General features: G+C 45.2%; 1 protein-coding gene across 3 annotated transcripts in view; it reads right to left on the bottom strand.

The window, feature by feature from the left end:
* LOC100562035 (leucine-rich repeat and fibronectin type III domain-containing protein 1-like protein) overlaps positions 1-6,712 on the bottom strand; it is a 131,005-nt gene extending 124,293 nt beyond the window's left edge. Inside the window, exon 1 of one of the 3 annotated variants that reach the window (XM_062962530.1) lies at positions 6,306-6,712. The gene's annotated coding sequence lies outside the window, so the exon portion shown is untranslated. The remainder of the gene's footprint in view (positions 1-6,305) is intronic. The other 2 variants (XM_062962529.1, XM_003222868.4) reach the window with 2 other exon arrangements.
* Positions 6,713-18,391: the final 11,679 nt, after the last annotated feature.

Genomic DNA, 18,391 nt, shown 5'->3' with positions numbered 1-18,391 from the left:
CAGAGGAGCAGAGGCAAGTTGCAACTGCCAAGAGACATGATTTCAATCTCACACAAGAGGAAAAATGACCAAGATTCCTATCCTTGGCAAGATTACAGAGATATTGAAATTGTTAGGATCTGGTAAATAGTAGAAAAATGGTAAACAAGAAGGAAGAAGCTAATAGAAGCCCCCATGCTTCCCTTCTTCTTTTATCACAGATGACAATACATAGAGGAAGGAATTTGTGGTTGATGCTCCTGTTTTAGTAGCAAGCAAAGGATAGGAAGCTGGTCTGGTGCAGCAGGTAAAGGTACTTCCTGTTTGCAGCCTAACTATCACAATAAATAAGTGGGTTTTTGACAGCCTTTCTGTGTAAGCAATGTACCTGGATTTATGTGCAATATGGAACCAAAGAAATTCCTCAGATGCAAGTATCAGGGAATAGACGGATCTCCTTTATCCCTATTCCCTACTAGCATCCTGTTATGGCATACAGCAAAGATCCTTTAATCCATCAACTGCCTTTATTGTCACTATAAACAACTTGGCTGGTAGACAGAAAGCAGACCCAGGAGATGTCTTCAGGAATGCAGTGGACGAGGGTTTCTTTCCAGTTTCAAGAGGGCCAATGAGAGGCTAGCAAATGGTAGCCACATAAGGCTTTATCCCAATGGAGCTGGTTCCAAAATTGGTAACTCTAAGTCAGTGGTTCTCAACCTTTTTTGAGAAGGGACTTCTTGAACAGGAACCACTTGACTGGGGACCACTTTACCAGGGACCATTTTGACCAAGGACCACTTTGATCAGGGACCACTCTCCAACATTAGTACCAAAAAAGGTTACGAATTAGTACCAAAAAAGGTTACGAATAAAGTTGACCAATCAAGTTTGGTCAACTTTAGATTTGCTTTGGTTATTTGGGGTGCTGATTCAGAAAATTGCATTGGACAGACCACATCAGTTCTAGTTTCTGATACATAACTTATGCCATTTAGTAGTCGTCATCTGCTCGACCACAAAAAACCATATTTAATCATCTAGAGCTGATTGGTCTATCCAATGCAATTTTCTGAATCAGCACCCCAAATAACCCCAGGAATAGGCCTAAAAACAAAGACATCAAGAGTTTTTTTTGTTTTGGGCTGTGTTATTATCCGTAGTAGCAATGGGGAGGCTGCAGACCATATTTAGTTCTTGCAAACCACTGGTGCTTCACAGACCACAGATTGGGAACCACTGCTCTAAGCAGTCTAAGTGACTGAGGCCCTGCTTAGCCTTCAGGGCAAAAATCAACACCCTTTTGGAAAAGAAAAAAGTGAATGGAAACTGAGAGGACCTCTGAAATTCCAACCACCCTCCTCCACCAGCTAGGGATGATAGGAGTCGCAATCCAACCATTCACTAAAAGATCACAGTTTGCTGCAAAAAAAAAATCACATCAAAACCACATGCACAGTATTTCCTATTGTTCATCTTCTTCCAGGGCAGCAACCCTCTCACACCGAATGGAAGAAATGTCTCCTCCAGTTCTCTCACTACAAACCCCTCTGGAAAATTCAAGCAGACAGTAATGACCTTTTGCATTTCCTGAAATGCATATTATAAAGTACATTTCCATGTCTATCCTGACAGCATCATTAGAGGACCTAATAATGTCATCTCCAACATCGCAGGTCCGTCTTCAAACGTGATGTATGGCACTATTTGTCGGCAATGCCCAGATGCATTTTGCATGGAACAAACAAGCCAAGCAATACACAAAAGAATATGTGGACAAAGATCTAACAACATAAAGGGCAACATCAGAAAGAGGACCATGATCTTACATTAGGTTTCCACAATATAAATCTTAGCATGTGAAACTAGATTCCATAAACTTTGTGTTGAACAGCAACTTTGTGCAAGAGAACATACAACATGAATCTTCACCCAAATGCCAACCAAAGACAGAAACATATTGGTCAAGAATTCCCATCCATATCCATATGTGCAATGATACCACAAATTGGGGGGGGGGGGGGGGGGGCTCCAAATCTTTTTGATATAGGAGCTTGCACATATATAAGATATGAACTTATGTCTCTCAATCTCAATGTCTCCATTTTTTTCCCAGCATGAAACAAATGAGCAAGAATCCATCAAGAGCTTCCATTTCATCTCCTGTGGCTTCAATAGAGAGCAAGGTTTCATCACATGACATTCGTTAATCAGCTCGTCAATGAAAAGGCATCTGTTCTCCAGCTGATGTCTTTCTGTTCATGGCCAATGTGAAGGGAACTGTCACCATTGGTGATTTTAGCATCACAGATCCCTGTAATCCCATGGATTACAAGATTTCACCAACTCAATCAAGTAGGTATATATTACAGTCTGCCAGCTGAGTCCACATTGCATGTGTCTGATGAAGTCCACAAAAGCTTTAACCACAGCAAAATGCATCCAGCCTTCACGGTGCTCCCAAACTTGTTTTTGTTATAAAATATTTTATTGACTATGTGAAGGAACTCAACCAAGAAAACAACAGCCTGAGTCTACAAGACCTGAGCAGTCCAGAGTTCTTGAAGTCTCCCTTTCATAGGTTTGCCATAGTTCAATAATGACTTGGGAACAAATAAAGGGCACCCATCTGACCACACTGAGTAAGGCAGACTCTATTATCTACCAAGTCACCACAATCTTGCCATAACTCATTGCAGTGGAGTCTGGGGTCTGGTGTTTCGGGTGATTACCAACCACCCAAAACACAAGGCAATCAAGGAAAATGAAAGGCACTGCAGACTAACTCAACCAGAGAAACCAGCCATAGCAGAGCACTTGATGAACCAACCTGAACACAGCATATTATTTGAGAACATAGAATTGTTGGACCACACTCACAATCACCATGTCAGACTACACAGAGAAGCCACTGAAATCCACAAGCATGTGGACAATTTCAACAGAAAGGAGGAAACCATGATAATAAACAAAATCTGGCTACCAGTATTTTAAAAAACTCTAGAATCAGGAAATTAAATAAAGAACAACACTCAGAAAACAAAGGAATTCCAGACATGAAGCAATCAGTGCCAGCTAACACCTCCCAACAAAGGATTCCCCCCATGCAGGAAGCAGCCAGGCCTTGAAGCTGCAAGGCTTTTCAATGTTGATCAAGGTGATTAATAGCAGTATTCACACTTGCCTCCAACAGGTCCCATCCTGGATCTTCCACAGATATATAAACCTCCCTTGCCTAGTTTCCAATATACTTCACAATCTCTGGGGATGCCTGCTATAAATGTGGGTAAAACATCAGGACAGAATGCTTTTGGAACATGGCCATACAGCCCGGGAAACTCACAGCAACCCAGTGATTCCAGCTATGAAAGCCTTCAACAACACATACTGGTATCCTTGATACCTCTTAGACTACATCTGTCATCAGTCTTAACCAAAATAATCCAATGGTAAAGACTGTTGTTGTTTAGAGTATCAATCTGACTTTGATTTACAGTGACCCTATAAATGGGAGACCTCCACGTATCATCAACATTTGTAGGGCTGCCCATCTCAGAATATGACAAGGGGGTCCTTCCCCCTAAATATCTGCTCCGAAAGGTTAAAATGTATTAAATCTATCAACCTGTAATGGGCTTTCCTCTTTTCCTACTGCCTTCAGTGCCAAGCATTGCTGGTTTTCCTGGTGAGTCATGTCTTCTCAAGCTCTATCTAAAGTACAACAGTCTCTGTTTAGTCATCTTGGCTTCTAGGGAGAATTCAGACTTGATTGGCCCTAGGTCCCATTTGTTTGTCTTTTTTGGCACTCCAGGATAACCACAAAACACTTCTCCAGCACCATATCTCACATGTCCTATTTCTTCACGACTGAACTTTCACGATCATACACAGAAATTGGGAATACAATGGCATAGACAATCCTGGTTTTGGTATTCTGATACTCTGGTACCTTTACACTTGAGAATGTTGTCCAGTTCCTTCATAACTGTGGAGTGACAAAAGATGCAAAATACGCAATCAAGCAACATTTATAGAATATAGCGAGGGGGTGCTTCTCCCTAAACATCTGCCCCAGAAGGTCAACATCTATGGAAGATGTTAACCTTTTATCTTGGGGAAGAACCTCTAAGAAGAGTCTGTACATCCCTCCCCAGGTAAGATAGATCTGGTAAAAGGAGGGTCCCATGCAGCCACATCCCTTTGTCTGGCAATACATATGCAGCAAAACACAACCTACATGTTACCCGCCAGCAACCCAGGTGAGTTTGATTAGCTGCTTCACATCACCAGAGAATTATATTTGCGCCTCAATCCCACCAAGCTACAAAAAGAGATCTGGCAGATTGTACTGGGTTCCCGTCCCTCCAACAACACTCAGACAAACCTCTTTCTGGCCAAAATGGTGACTAGGAATGATATTATGCTCATGCTTTCACGAGATGTTACCTTTTAATGTTGTACACCTGGGGATGATTTGGAAATGAGAATGATATGAAATGAAATTGGGAGGATGCAGAGGCTTTCTGAGAACTCTCAGGGGCTTCAGCAGAGGGTTTAGGGGTGAATATAGGTCTTGGATCACATTTTCTTTCCCTTTGCAATAGTGGTTCCAAAGCGAGTGGAGCAAGGAATCAATTCTGGTGCTGGATTGAGCTATCCAAGGTGCTGAATCATATCACACAACTAGATTCAGCACCAGGACAGCTCCTTCTGAGTCAGCTGTAAAACCTGAACTGTAACAACCATTTAACCAATATCAGAGCCCTCTTTCTCCACTACTACCAGGATAAGGAAACAGTGTGTGTATTGGGGGGGGGGGGACACAAAGGCCCACAAAGGAAGTAAAAGCAGCATCTATTGTTGGGTTGCTGTGAGTTCTCTGGGCAGTATGGCCATGTTCCAGAAGCATTCTCTCCTAACGTTTCACGCACATCTATGACAAGCATCCTCAGGGGTTGTGAAGTATATTGGAAACTAGACAGGGGAGGTTAATATATCTCTTGTCTATTGGAGGAAGGTGTGAATGTTGCAATTAATCACCTTGATTAGCATTGAAACGCTTTACAGCTTCAAGGCCTGGCAGATTCATGCCTGGGGGAATCCTTTGTTGGTAGGTGTTAGCTGGCCTTGCCATAGATGTGGGCAAAACGTCAGGAGATAATGCTTCTGTAACATGGCCATACAGTCCAGAAAACTCACAGCAACCCAGTGATTCTGGCCATAAAAGCCTTTGACAACACAGCATCTATAGTTTCTTCAAGATTCAGAAAAGCAAGAATCCTCACCCTGCAGCTCAAAATGAGTCCTTGAGGCAGAGAATGAAAAAAAAAACCTTCCATGATTTAGGGCAGAAAAGATGCCAACATTCCTCTGGCAAAGCCAATCCAGTTATTTCAGATGGAAAATGAGGAAGAAGAGAAGGAGGAGAAGGAGGAGGAGAGGTTTCATTTAAAGGGTGGTCTATGGAGGAAGGGGAGGGGGAATGGCTCTTTGGCTCCTCCTGGTGGCAGGCTGGCAACTCCAACTTTGGGAGCCTCCAGAAGCAAACCGGGTGGGGGGAGTGGCACCTGGCTGGGATGGCATCTTGGCAGCTTTGTAACCCTAGACAGAGTTGCCACATTCCTTCCTTCTCAGACTGCAAGAAAGAGGATTGTGTGGGGCAATGAGGGCCCAATAGACGCAGGAGAAGAGCAGGCCCACCACTTCTTTTCCCCACCCCAGACTCCCAGCTGGGCTTGCAGAGAATTCCCAGTGATGGCCAGGCACATCTGACATCCCATCTCCAAGGCACAACTCCCGAAACGCCAGGGGACACCCCTCTTTGGCCCTCTTCAGCTTCCTAAGGTCTGGAGGTGACCTTTCCAGGCTCGTGCTGCTTGGAAACACACCGCAGGGGAGCCAGGAAGGGTTCGGCCCCTCCAAAAGGGACAGCGGCCACTGCCTTGCAGAATTGCACTGACACTGTAGGGCAGGGTGGGTTTCAGGTCCCACCCTTCGCTTGCAAGACGCCCTCTTTGCCGGGACCCAAGGCAAACTCCCTTCGCTTGAGGACCCCCCAAAAGGGCAGACTGCCCTCCTCTCAAGAACAGCTTCCATCACGGATCAGTGGATGTCCCGGGGCGAAAGGAGAGGCGCCGCTGTCTGAAAGGAAGGGGAGGGGGGTCTTCAAACCCAGTGCCGGCAATGACAGTGCAGTTTCAAGAGCGGGGGGGCACAATACTTGCCAGCCCTCGATGTCTCCCTCCCTTCCTCTTTCCCTTTCAAAAGCCGGCAGCATCTCAAACCCAACTCCCCCAATTCGTGCCCCCTCCCTCTCTCGGTTTTACCTGCTCCGGTGGCCGGCCCAACAAATCCAGGGGGCTCGGCGGATGGGGAGGAGGGTCTGGCCATGCGCCCGGCGGTGGCTGGGAAAGAAATGGGAAGGGAGGGGGCTGTCTCCGTTTTGCACCAGCCAGTCAAGCGGCCGGCTCTTCTTCCATGCCAGGCTCCACCCGCTCCGCTTCCAGCCTGCCCTCCTGCCCTGGAGCGCTTCTCGGGTGGGGGGCGACAGCGTGGGCGTCCTCCCCGGCCTCCGCTCCGTTCCCCGGCCTCTGTCCCGCTTCTCCCCCGGCGGCTGGCAGAACCGAGCAAGCGCCGTCGCCGCACATGCCCACTGGGGGAGCCCCACGCCCAGCCCCCGGCCCCCTCCCGCGGATAAACGGGGAGGGGGACCAAGAGGACGGCGCGACCACTGTGCCCCCTGCAGCCGGGTTGTGCCCTCCTCTTCCGCACCCTCGACTCCTTTCTGTCCACTATGGGAGACTCGAAGCCCACCCACCCCCTCCCAAATGGGTTTATTTATTTCATTTCTATGCCGCTTTCTCTCCCACAGTGGGAACCTCGGCGTCTTTTTTAAAAAAAATATTTTTTGTGTTTTTTTCAAGAAATACAGTAAAAGTGGGGGAACACTGTGGATTATAGTAAACCAGGAAATAAGAAAGGGAAGAAAAGGGGGAAGCAATCTGGGGAAAACAGGGTTGCTGTATGTCTTTCGGGCGGTGTGGCTATGTTCCAGAAATATTCTCTCCTGACGTTTCGCCCACATCTATGGCAGGCATCCTCAGAGGCTGTGTGGCATGGATAAACTAGGCAAGGCAAGGAAAAAATATATATCTGTGGAGAGTGCTTGATGGTATGGGGATACCAAGTCACCTTGTCTGTCTCCTGAGAAATCTGTATAAAGACCAAGTAGCCACAGTAAGAACAGACCACGGAACAACAGACTGGTTCAAGATTGGGAAAGGAGTGCGGCAGGGCTGCATACTTTCACTCTCCCTATTCAACTTGTACACAGAACACATCATGCGACATGCGGGGCTTGAGGAATCCAAGGCTGGAGTTTAAATTTCTGGAAGAAACATTAACAACCTTAGGTATGCAGATGATACCACTCTGATGGCCGAAAGTGAGGAGGAGCTGAGGAGCCTTATCACCAAAGTGAAAGAAGAAAGTGCAAAAAGTTAAAGTGCTGCAGTTAAACATCAAGAAAACCAAGATCATGGCAACCAGACTGATTGACAGCTGGCAAATAGAGGGAGAAAATGTGGAGACAGTGACAGACTTTGTGTTTCTAGGTGCAAAGATTACTGCAGATGCAGACTGCAGCCAGGAAATCAGAAGACATCTACTTCTTGGAAGGAGAGCAATGGCCAACCTCGATAAAATAGTGAAGAGCAGAGACATCACACTGGCAACGAAGGTCCGCATAGTCAAAGCAATGGTATTCCCCGTAGTGACCTATGGATGCGAGAGCTGGACCATAAGGAAGGCTGAGCAACGGAAGATAGACGCTTTTGAACTCTGGTGCTGGAGGAAAATCCTGAGAGTGCCTTGGACCGCAAGAAGATCCAACCAGTCCATACTTCCACTGGGGTGGAAGAGCTACAGGAGATAAACTCTTCTCCTCTCATCACCTGATGCAAATGTCTTGAGGCTCTGGCCTAGTGGATGATGGCATTCAGGAGAAAGAAATCTGTTCTAGGTTTTAATCTGAATTTTAGGAGACAATTTCCCTCTAAAGTCCAGAGCCCTATTTTCCCAAATGGAATTCAATACCTTGGAAGTCCAAATTAAAGCATCATTTCTTGGTCTTATTTTAGGGGTGTTCACCTGTGCTCTTCTTAGGCTGCCCACTGGTATAGGATCTCTCCTACTCCATGTTTTGACTGCAGAGTTTATCATAACCTGGTTATCTTAGAGGGCTGCTTAGCGCCCGCTGAAGAATGGAACATTCCAGAGCTCATGTAGTAAGAGAAGCTGGACAGGGGGAGCAATATTTTATCTTGTGGTTGAAGATGGTACTTTTTTATTGTGACAGAAGCAACTTGAGAACATACTACAAGTCGCTTCTGGTGTGAGAGAATTGGCGATCTACAGAGATGTTGCTCAGGGGATGCCCAGATGTGTTACCATCCTGCTGAGAGGCTTCTCTCCTGTCACCACAAGCTAGAGCTCACAGATGGGAACTCACCCCATCTCACAGATTTGAACCGGCAATCTTCAGGTCAGCAACCCAACCTTCAGGTCAGCAGTCCAGCCAGCACAAGGGTTTAAGCCGTTGTGCCACAACGGCAACTTAACTTCATTCTATTGACAGGTTTGTATGCAATTTATTCCCAATTTTCTCAAATAAAATGATCTCAAAATGAAAATCCCATTGGTCCTTCTACTGCCACAATTCAGGTATTTAAAAGAAGGGCTAATTCCTATTTTTAAAGAAGACTGATGGGTATTTGATGCCTGTCAAGAGTGACTGTTGACTGTCAAAATGATTGCAATAGAATCATAGAATCATAGAATCGTAGAGTTGGAAGAGACCTCATGGGCCATCCAGTCCAACCCCCTGCCAAGAAGCAGGAAATCGCGTTCAAAGCACCCTCGACAGATGGCCATCCAGCCTCTGCTTAAAAGCCTCCAAAGAAGGAGCCTCCACCACAGTCCGGGGGAGAGAGTTCGATTGCCAAACAGCTTTCACAGTGAGGAAGTTCTTCCTGATGTTCAGGTGGAATCTCCTTTCCTGTAGTTTGAAACCATTTTTCCGCATCCTAATCTGCAGGGCAGCAGAAAACAAGCTTGCTCCCTCCTCCCTATGACTTCCCTTCACGTATTTGTACATGGCTATCATGTCTCCTCTCAGCCTTCTCTTTTGCAGGCTAAACATGCCTAGTTCTTTAAGACGCTCCACATAGGGCTTGTTCTCCAGACCCTTGATCATTTTAGTTGCCCTCCTCTGGACGCTTTCCAGCTTGTCAACATCTCCCTTCAAAATTGGACGCAGTATTCCAGGTGACCAAGGCAGAATAGAGGGAAAGCATGACTTCCCTGGATCTAGATGCTATACCCCTATTGATGCAGGCCAGAATCCCATTGGCTTTTTTAGCAGCCGCATCACATTGTTGGCTCATGTTTAACTTGTTGTCCATGAGGACTTTAAGATCTTTTTCACACATACTGCTGTCAAGCCAGGCATCCCCCATTCTGTATCTTTGCATTTCATTTTTTTCTGCCGAAGTGAAGTATCTTGCATTTGTCCCTGTTGAACTTCATTTTGTTAGTTTCGGCCCATCTCTCTAGTCTATCAAGATCATTTTGAATTCTGCTCCTGTCTTCTGGAGTGTTAGCTTTCCCTCCCAGTTTGGTGTCATCTGCAGACTTGTTGATCGTGCTTTCTAACCCTTTGTCTAAGTCGTTAATAAAGATGTTGAGCAGAACCGGGCCCAGGATGGAACCCTGCGGCACTCCACTCGTGACTTCTTTCCAAGATGAAGACGACACATTGGTGAGCCCCCTTTGGGTTCGTTTGCTTAGCCAATTACAGATCTACCTAACAGTAGTTTTGTCTAGCCCACATTTTACTAGTTTGTTTGCCAGAAGGTCGTGGGGGACCTTGTTGTTGAAGGCCTTACTGAAATCTAGGTACGCTACATCCACAGCGTTCCCTGTATCAACCCAACTCGTAACTCTATTGAAAAAAGAGATCAGATTAGTCTGGCATGACTTGTTTTTGGTAAATCCGTGTTGGCTATTAGCAATGACCGCATTTGTTTCTAGATGTTCGCAGACCACTTCCTTAATGATCTTTTCCAGAATCTTGCCTGGTATCGACGTGAGGCTGGACATGGATGAATCCATGGATGCAGAATCCAGGGATCTAGAGGGCCAACTGTATTATCAAAGATGATGCCAGGAAAAAAAATGCAAATTATCTTGGGGTACAGAAGTAGTTCATGGTGGTTTCAGTCATTATCAACTGCCTTGGTCTGTACCATAATCAAACATTTACCATTCATCACACTGAATGTGGCAAAGGACCCAGTCCTTTGTCCATTCCTTTTTGGTGGTACCTACATTTGCCTGCTCCCTTTCTTTTTAAAAGGCAATGACTTTAAAAACAGCAACAATTTTTACAGCAATGGCTTCCCTGGCAATGGACCGATCTGTTTTGAGTTCTAGTGCAGACCTTATAGGATCTATTCAAAATGCTCTATTTTCAACCCCAAATAGAGTCAGCACTGTGAAGAGCCCCTTTTAATTTCAAGGTAAAATTCTGCATTGTCTGGCCAGCGTGACCTAGGAATCACCAGACATCATCAAGTAGAAGTCTGAAAAAATGTACTGAAAATTGTAACTTTAGTGGCTTATGTCACAGCAGAGGAAAAAGGACCATGAGCAAATTATCTCTTGGAGCAGAGTCAAAGAATACAGCAAAACAGCCATAGCTAAAGCAAAGGTTTTTTTTTCTGCTGCAGACATCTGAAGAGTCTGATTCCAGGAACTGGGTCTCTGCAGATAAGAAAGTAACTGAAAAGGCAAAGGACACAAGTCTGCACACAGGTTAGCATTTGCATCCTCTCTATGTCCCACTATGATGCTTGTGTAGAGACGCTCTTTAGCAGCAACACTGGCAGAGAACAGAATGTTGGTTCTCCAAGATTGCTCAGCTGTTGGCTCCAAGAGGCGACTCACTGGTGACTCACTTGGATGGAGCCTCCAAGGAGCCTCAGGGCTGTGCTGAGCAAGGCTGGATCAGGAATGGTGTAATTGGAGCAATTGCTCCTGGATGCCCAATGGCAATGGGTCACAGGCGGCTGCCAGCCCTGCAAACAGGCATGCATATGCTTCTTGCAATTTGATACTGTCAGTAGGGAAATCCACCTCGGGGACGAAGGGGATGGGGTGTGAATTTCTCTCTCCTCAAGAGTTGGTAGCATTTTCCACTCACCCCATCTCTATTTCTCAAGTGAAGTGGGATGCATGTGAAATGTCTAAGATGCCACATCTCCCATCTGCATTCCACCAGTGGGATAGATGCCTACAGTCACCTCTTTTTTGGACCCAGAAAGATGTCAATTGAGGAGGATGAAAGCTCATTTTCTGCTGCTTTAGAGATGAAGGCGCTGTTACCTCCCCGGATTTGAACCGCCAACCTTTCGGTCAGCAAGTTTAGTAGCTCAGCGATTGAACCCACTACACCACCATGCTGGCCACATGACCTTGGAGGTGTTTATGAACAACACCAGCTCTTCGACCTAGAAATGGAGATGAGCACCAACCCCCAGAGTCACACATGACTAGACTTGTCTGGGGAAAACCTTTACTTTTACCTTAGAGATGAAGGCATGGAGCAATGGATTTCAATTGCAGGAAAATAAATTCCACCTAAACAATAGGAAGAACTCCATGATGGTAAGAACTATTCTGGCAGTGGAATAGGCTGACTTGGGGTGTGATGAAGTCTCAATCTCTGGAGATTTTTTAGGAGAGACTGGATGGCCAATGCCATCTGTTGGGAGCGCTATGATTGTGTTCATTGATGAAGGAAGGTTGGTGCTAGAATTTGATCTCCTGGTCTATGCTTTTGGCAAATTTTCTGTCGTCGCTCCTACTTGGCTCTACATGTTCCTGTTTACGCTCGTCGTGCCTTATGGGCTCTTTCTCCATTGGGCCAAGGGCTACCCTGCTTCCAACCACAAGATCATCCGCTCTATCTTCTTTGGGTCTTTATTCTTGATGTTCCAGATGGTTTGCCTTGGATTGGTACCTGTGTACATTGCATTGACCTATTAGCTGCCACCAGCCTCTTGTTTCATAGTCATACTTGAGCAGGTGGGTTTCAGTACCTGCGGTGTGGGGTATGTGTAATTTAGTCCACAAAATCGTATCTAAGGCCCCTTTTACACTGTCCTTATATTCTAGGATCTAATCCCAGTGTATCTGCTTGTCCCAGATTATCTGGCAGTGGGAGACTCATATAATTCAGTTCAAGGCAGATAACCTAGGATCAGATTCTAGGATGTAAGGATAGTGTAAAAGGGGCCTAAGTCAATATATTCATAAATGTGTTTAAAATATGTATTTGACTTTGAGAGCTATTTTCTTGTGTATATAGACAAAGAATGTTGTTATACTTTCTTCCTACCATTTTTCTAAGTTATTGGTGGAGAAAAAATCAGTTAAAAGCTTTAATTGACAAAATGTTTCTCCTAAACCTCAGCTTATGACTTTGGGTAATGTGCTACTTTTAGGTCTGGTTGGCACGTGGTCACAATCAAGATCACGGATGTATGACTTTTAATATAGCTGATTATCCTTTCCTTTTTCACCTGTACTTGAAATCAGTTACACAAATGGTTTGCTTTGGTTAATATGAAGTGGCATATCCTAGTAAAATCGTTTGTAGTTTTGTTCAAAGAATTCTGAGGAAAAAGAATTTATAAGAAATATCAATATTACTGCAACAATAAATTTGTGCCTTCAAAACATAATGCTACAAAATGAAAAATAAAGGTGCAAAAAGAGTAGATGAATACGAATACAGTAGACTCTCAGTTAACCAGAACTCAGGTGACTGAAACTCTCAAGTAACTGGCAAAAAATCAATATTTCACTCATATTTGTTGGCATGTGGCATGCATCACCTTGACAGCATCATCTTCCAAGATTTTAAACAGTTCATCTGGGATCCCGTCGTTTCCTGCTGCCTTGTTATTAGCAGTGCTTCTTAAGGACCATTCAACCTCACTCCTCAGGATGTCTGGTGCTAATTCACTCACCATACCATCAAGGTTATCCTCGATATTATTATCTTTCCTATACAGATCTTCTGTATAGTCTCGCCACCTTCTCTTGATCTCTTCAGGTTCTGTTAGAGTTGGGTCGATACAGGGAATGCAGTGGAAGTAGCGTACCTAGATTTCAGTAAGGCCTTTGACAAAGTCCCTCATGACCTTCTGGCAAGCAAACTAGTAAAATGTGGGCTAGACAAAACTACGGTTAGGTGGATCTGTAATTGGCTAAGCAAACGAATCCAAAGGGTGCTCACCAATGCGTCGTCTTCATCTTGGAAAGAAGTCCCAAGTGGAGTGCCGCAGGGTTCCGTCCTGGGCCCGGTTCTGTTTAACATCTTTATTAACGACTTAGACGAAGGGTTAGAAGGCACGATCATCAAGTTTGCAGATGACACCAAACTGGGAGGGATAGCCAACACTCTAGAAGAAAGGAGCAGAATTCAAAACGATCTTGACAGACTAGAGGGTTGGGCTGAAACTAACAAAATGAAGTTCAACAGGGATAAATGCAAGATACTTCATTTCGGCAGAAAAAACAGACAGCAGTACATGTGAAAAAGATCTTGGAGTCCTCGTGGACAACAAGTTAAACATGAGCCAGCAATGTGATGCGGCTGCTAAGAAAGCCAATGGGATTCTGGTCTGCATCAATAGGGGAATAGCATCTAGATCCAGGGAAGTCCTGCTCCCCCTCTATTCTGCCTTGGTCAGACCACACCTAGAATACTGTGTCCAATTCTGGGCACCACAGTTGAAGGGAGATGTTGACAAGCTGGAATGTGTCCAGAGGAGGGCGACTAAAATGATCAAAGGTCTGGAGAACAAGCCCTATGAGGAGCGGCTTAAAGAACTGGGCATGTTTAGCCTGCAGAAGAGAAGGCTGAGAGGAGACATGATAGCCATGTACAAATATGTGAGGGGAAGTCATAGGGAGGAGGGAGCAAGCTTGTTTTCTGCTGCCCTGCAGACTAGGACGCAGAACAATGGCTTCAAACTACAGGAAAGGAGATTCCACCTGAACATCAGGAAGAACTTCCTCACTGTGAGAACTGTTCAGCAGTGGAACTCTCTGCCCCGGACTGTGGTGGAGGCTCCTTCTTTGGAAGCTTTTAAACAGAGGCTGGATGGCCATCTGTCGGGGGTGCTTTGAATGCAATTTCCTGCTTCTTGGCAGGGGGTTGGACTGGATGGCCCATGAGGTCTCTTCTAACTCTACTATTCTATGATTCTATGATTCTTGCATGGCAGGGGCTTGGAGTGGATGGCTCTTAGGGTCTTTTCCAACTCTAGTATTATTATTCTAAGTGGTGGACTTAGAAGTTGTTTCACTTTGCGAAATTGCTCCAGGAACCACCACTACTTTAACCCATGATTTGGGCTGGACTAAGCTTTGGGACCAACCAAGAAACTGCCTGAGTCTCGTTGTGGAGACAAAAAGTGGGTTACACATAAATGTAATAATAATAATAATAATAATAATAATAATAATAATAATGCCTGATCAGAAGAGAGAGAGAGAGAGAGCAGTGAAAGCATATAGCCAAGCTCAAGATATCCAACTTATGAAAGGTAGAGAGTGCATCTGCATTGCAGAATTAATGCAGTTTGACACCACTTTAACTATCATGGCCCAGTGTCATGGAAAACTGACAGTTGTGGTTTTGTAAGGCCTTTAACCTTCTCTTGGGGCCCCCGGTAGCGACGAAGTGTGTTAAAGTGCTGAGCTGCTGAACTTGCAGACCGAAAGGTCCCAGGTTCAAATCCCGGGAGCGGAATGAGCTCCCACTGTTAGCCACAGCTCCTGCCAACCTAGCAGTTCAAAAACATGCAAATGTGAGTAGATGAATAGGTACCGCTCTGGTGGGAAGGTAACGGCGCTCCATGCAGTCATGCCAGCCATGACCTTGGAGGTGTCTACGGACAACGCCAGCTCTTTGGCTTAGAAATGGAGATGAGCACCAACCCCCAGAGTCAGATATGACTGGACTTAACGTCAGGGGAAAACCTTTACCTTACCTTAACCGCCTCTTAAACCACTGAGCTGCTGAACTTGCTGGCTGGAACATCAGCAGTTTGAATCCAGGGAGCGAAGTGAGCTCCCGCTGTTAGTCCTTGTTTTCTATGGAGGGACCATCATGCAAGTTCTCTCTTTGGTTTTGCTCTTTCCCCTCCTGAACCCACCATGCACATTTTCCACACTCAGAGAAGTTTGTGCTGAGCATTGAAACAAATGGCAGCATGCAATGAAAATGCTTGCCACTCACCACACCATTTTGAAAATGACTTGAATCAGAAGGTCATTGTTGTCTGAATCTTAGTTTGTGTTCATGCATATGTTATAGAACAAGCTGGATTAAGTCATGGGGGTCTTGAAGCAATTCCAAATGCAAGACAATTGTTTTGTGCACTTCTATAAGCTAGGCATGCTGTCATGGAAACTGGGTAGATAAATATACAAATACTAAATAAGTTGGAAAATGAGTTGTCCTGTGTCTTCAAGTCATTTCTGACTAATGGCTGAGAGAGTGCAACTTGCCCAACATCATACAATGGGTGTCCTGGGCCAAGCAGGCATTTGAACTTTCGACTCCCAGAATCTTAGCCCAGCATTCAAACTGCAATGACATGTTGTCAAAGTACAAAAGTTAGCACCAAAAAGATATTGATATTTTCAGCTCTGTGACTTCAATGAAACTAACTACCCGCACCATGCATTTTTATCCAGTTACTCCCATGACACACAAAATCTTGGTGACCAAGGTAAAGTTGAAGTCAATAGAAGAAGGGGAAGGTGGCATTATGGATGCATTGAATCAGGCAAAAAGCCACAGCCTGAAATTGAAAGATGTAATAATGGGGTCTTTTTGGAGGTCTCTCATTCAAAGGATAGGCATAAATTGAAGCAGAACTGACAGCACATAACAGCAATAACACAACAGAAACACTAAGAGATTCAGGAAATGACTGTGGAGGAAAAAAGAACAAATAGGGACACTGTGAGTTCTCTGGGCTGTATGGCCATGTTCCAGAAGCATTCTCTCCTGATGTTTTGCCCACTTCTATGGCAGGCAACCTCAGAGGTTGTGAGGTCTGTTGGAAACTAAGCAAGTGAAGTTTATATATCTGTGACGTCCAGAATGACTCCAGAACTCTTGTCTGTTGGAGGCAAGTGAGAATGTTGCAATTGGCCATCTATTATTTATTTATTTATTTATTTCCGATATTTCTACCCCGCCCTTCTCGAGGGGTGGCTTACACAACTGGCAGGATCACTACCAGTATATCATAATACAATAAAATAATACAACAATTAAAATAGTTAAATAACATAGTAAAATACAATATATAAAAGATTTAACACAGTGCAACGCCGAATATATATGCCAGTCATCCATCAGACCTTGTTCAAGAGCCTTAATCCAATCCATGTCAACGTTAACTGAGTTCATTCATTAAACGCTTGCGCACATAGCCAGGTCTTCAACTTCTTTCTATTAGGCAGGAAGCAGCCAGGTTTTGAAGCTGAAAGACCATTCAGTGCTAACCAAGGTGGCCAATTGCAACATTCACTCTTGCCTCAAACAGTCAAGAGTTTTTTTTTTCCCACCCTGGACATTCCACAGATATATAAACCCCACTTGCCTAGTTTCCAACAGACCTCATAACCTATGAGGATGCCTGCCATAGATGTGGTGAAACATCAGGAGAGAATGCTTCTGGAATATAGCCATACAGCCCGGAAAACTCACAGCAACCCAAGACACCTATTCTTGCTTCCCTTTCTTTCTCAGCATCTCCTCCTCCTCTTTTCTCATTTTTGGGAGTACTGGCTAGAGATGCCATTGGCGCCAGTTATTTTGGAAAGCTGTCAACAGCTACATCCCTTAACAAACTCATTTGTCACCCAAAGGCACCATTACATGTGTGGCAGGCCAAGCAACACGGCTGGTTTTTCTTTACTCTTTGAAACCAGCAGTAGAGAGTCCTGCCCCAGTGAGCCCCAGAGAAACTTGGCATCTGTGGACCTCGTCGCCGTCTCATCCGTCTGTTCTTAACAATGGCAGGCAAACTAAATGCTCCGAGTGAGCTGCGCTACCCCCTACCAATGCTTGTTTGATGTTCTGGAAATTTGTGTATGGTAAATACTAATCCCACTTTGCTTGAGGCTTACCCAGAGCTGCGCAGAAATCGCACTGCTGTCAACTACATGCAGATCGGTGAGGGCCTGCTATTAGCCACAGAAACGCTGGTTAAACGCTGGTTCTTCTGTCAAGGATATCACAAGAGACATGTGGGATAAGGCCCAGCCAAAGGGAATCTGGCCCAGCGGATGTGGCCACCTGGCTGTCTTGAGCAGGAGTCGGCTGCCTAGCAACGACCTGAGAAGAGGCGAAGGGAGAAAGACATCTCCCTCCCTCTGCAGAGCCCAGGCAAGAAGGGCAGACGTGATATTGACAGATAGCTAAAGGGAGAGATTGAGGCAGAAGATAGTTTTGGGAGGGGCACTGCAGGTACAGCTCCATGCCGCCTGCATACTATGCTCCCTAGTCAAAATACACAAACCCAACTCTGTGTTCCTGTGGCATCCATAGGGGTCTCCCCAAGGAGTCAACATCAGGAAGCAAAGATGAGAAGATCCTTCAAGAACTTCTCCTCCTCCTTCTGCAGTTCCACTTCAACATATATAATCCTGTTCACCTCTCAGATGGAAAGAAGAGAAGGCACCCTGGAGGGATCTATGCACATCCACTTGGGTTTCTTCAAAGTTAGGTTAGTGGTTCACAGGTATCAACTCCTTCATGTCTTCAGGGGTTTTTTTGTTCCTTTTTTTGTTTGAGAACAATGAAATGAAGATGGGATCCAACCACTATATCCTCAGACACCTTGCCAAAGACATCTTTGGAGTGCCTCAAACAAGATAGAATAACAGAATCATACAATCATAGAGCTGGAAGAGACCTCACGGACCATCCAGTCCAGCCCCCTGCCAAGAAGCAAGAAAATCACATTCAAAACACCCCTGACAGATGGCCATCCAACCTCTACTTAAAAACCTCCAAAACGGAGCCTCCACCACAGTCCGGGGCATAGAGTTCCACTGCTGAACAGCTCTCAAAGTGAAGAAGTTCTTCCTAATGTTCAGGTGGAATCTCCTTTCCTGTAGTTTGAAGCCATTGTTCCGCGTCCTAGTCTGCAGGGCAGCATAAAACAAGCTTGCTCCCTCCTCCCTATGACTTCCCCTCACATATTTCTACATGGCTATCATGTCTCCCCTCAGCCTTCTCTTCTTCAGGCTAAACATGCCC

Source organism: Anolis carolinensis, unplaced genomic scaffold, assembly GCF_035594765.1.
Source record: "Anolis carolinensis isolate JA03-04 unplaced genomic scaffold, rAnoCar3.1.pri scaffold_10, whole genome shotgun sequence".
Taxonomy (NCBI): Eukaryota; Metazoa; Chordata; class Lepidosauria; order Squamata; family Dactyloidae; genus Anolis; species Anolis carolinensis.
Note: the sequence above shows the minus strand (reverse complement) of the source record. Positions and strands in the feature narration are given on the sequence as shown.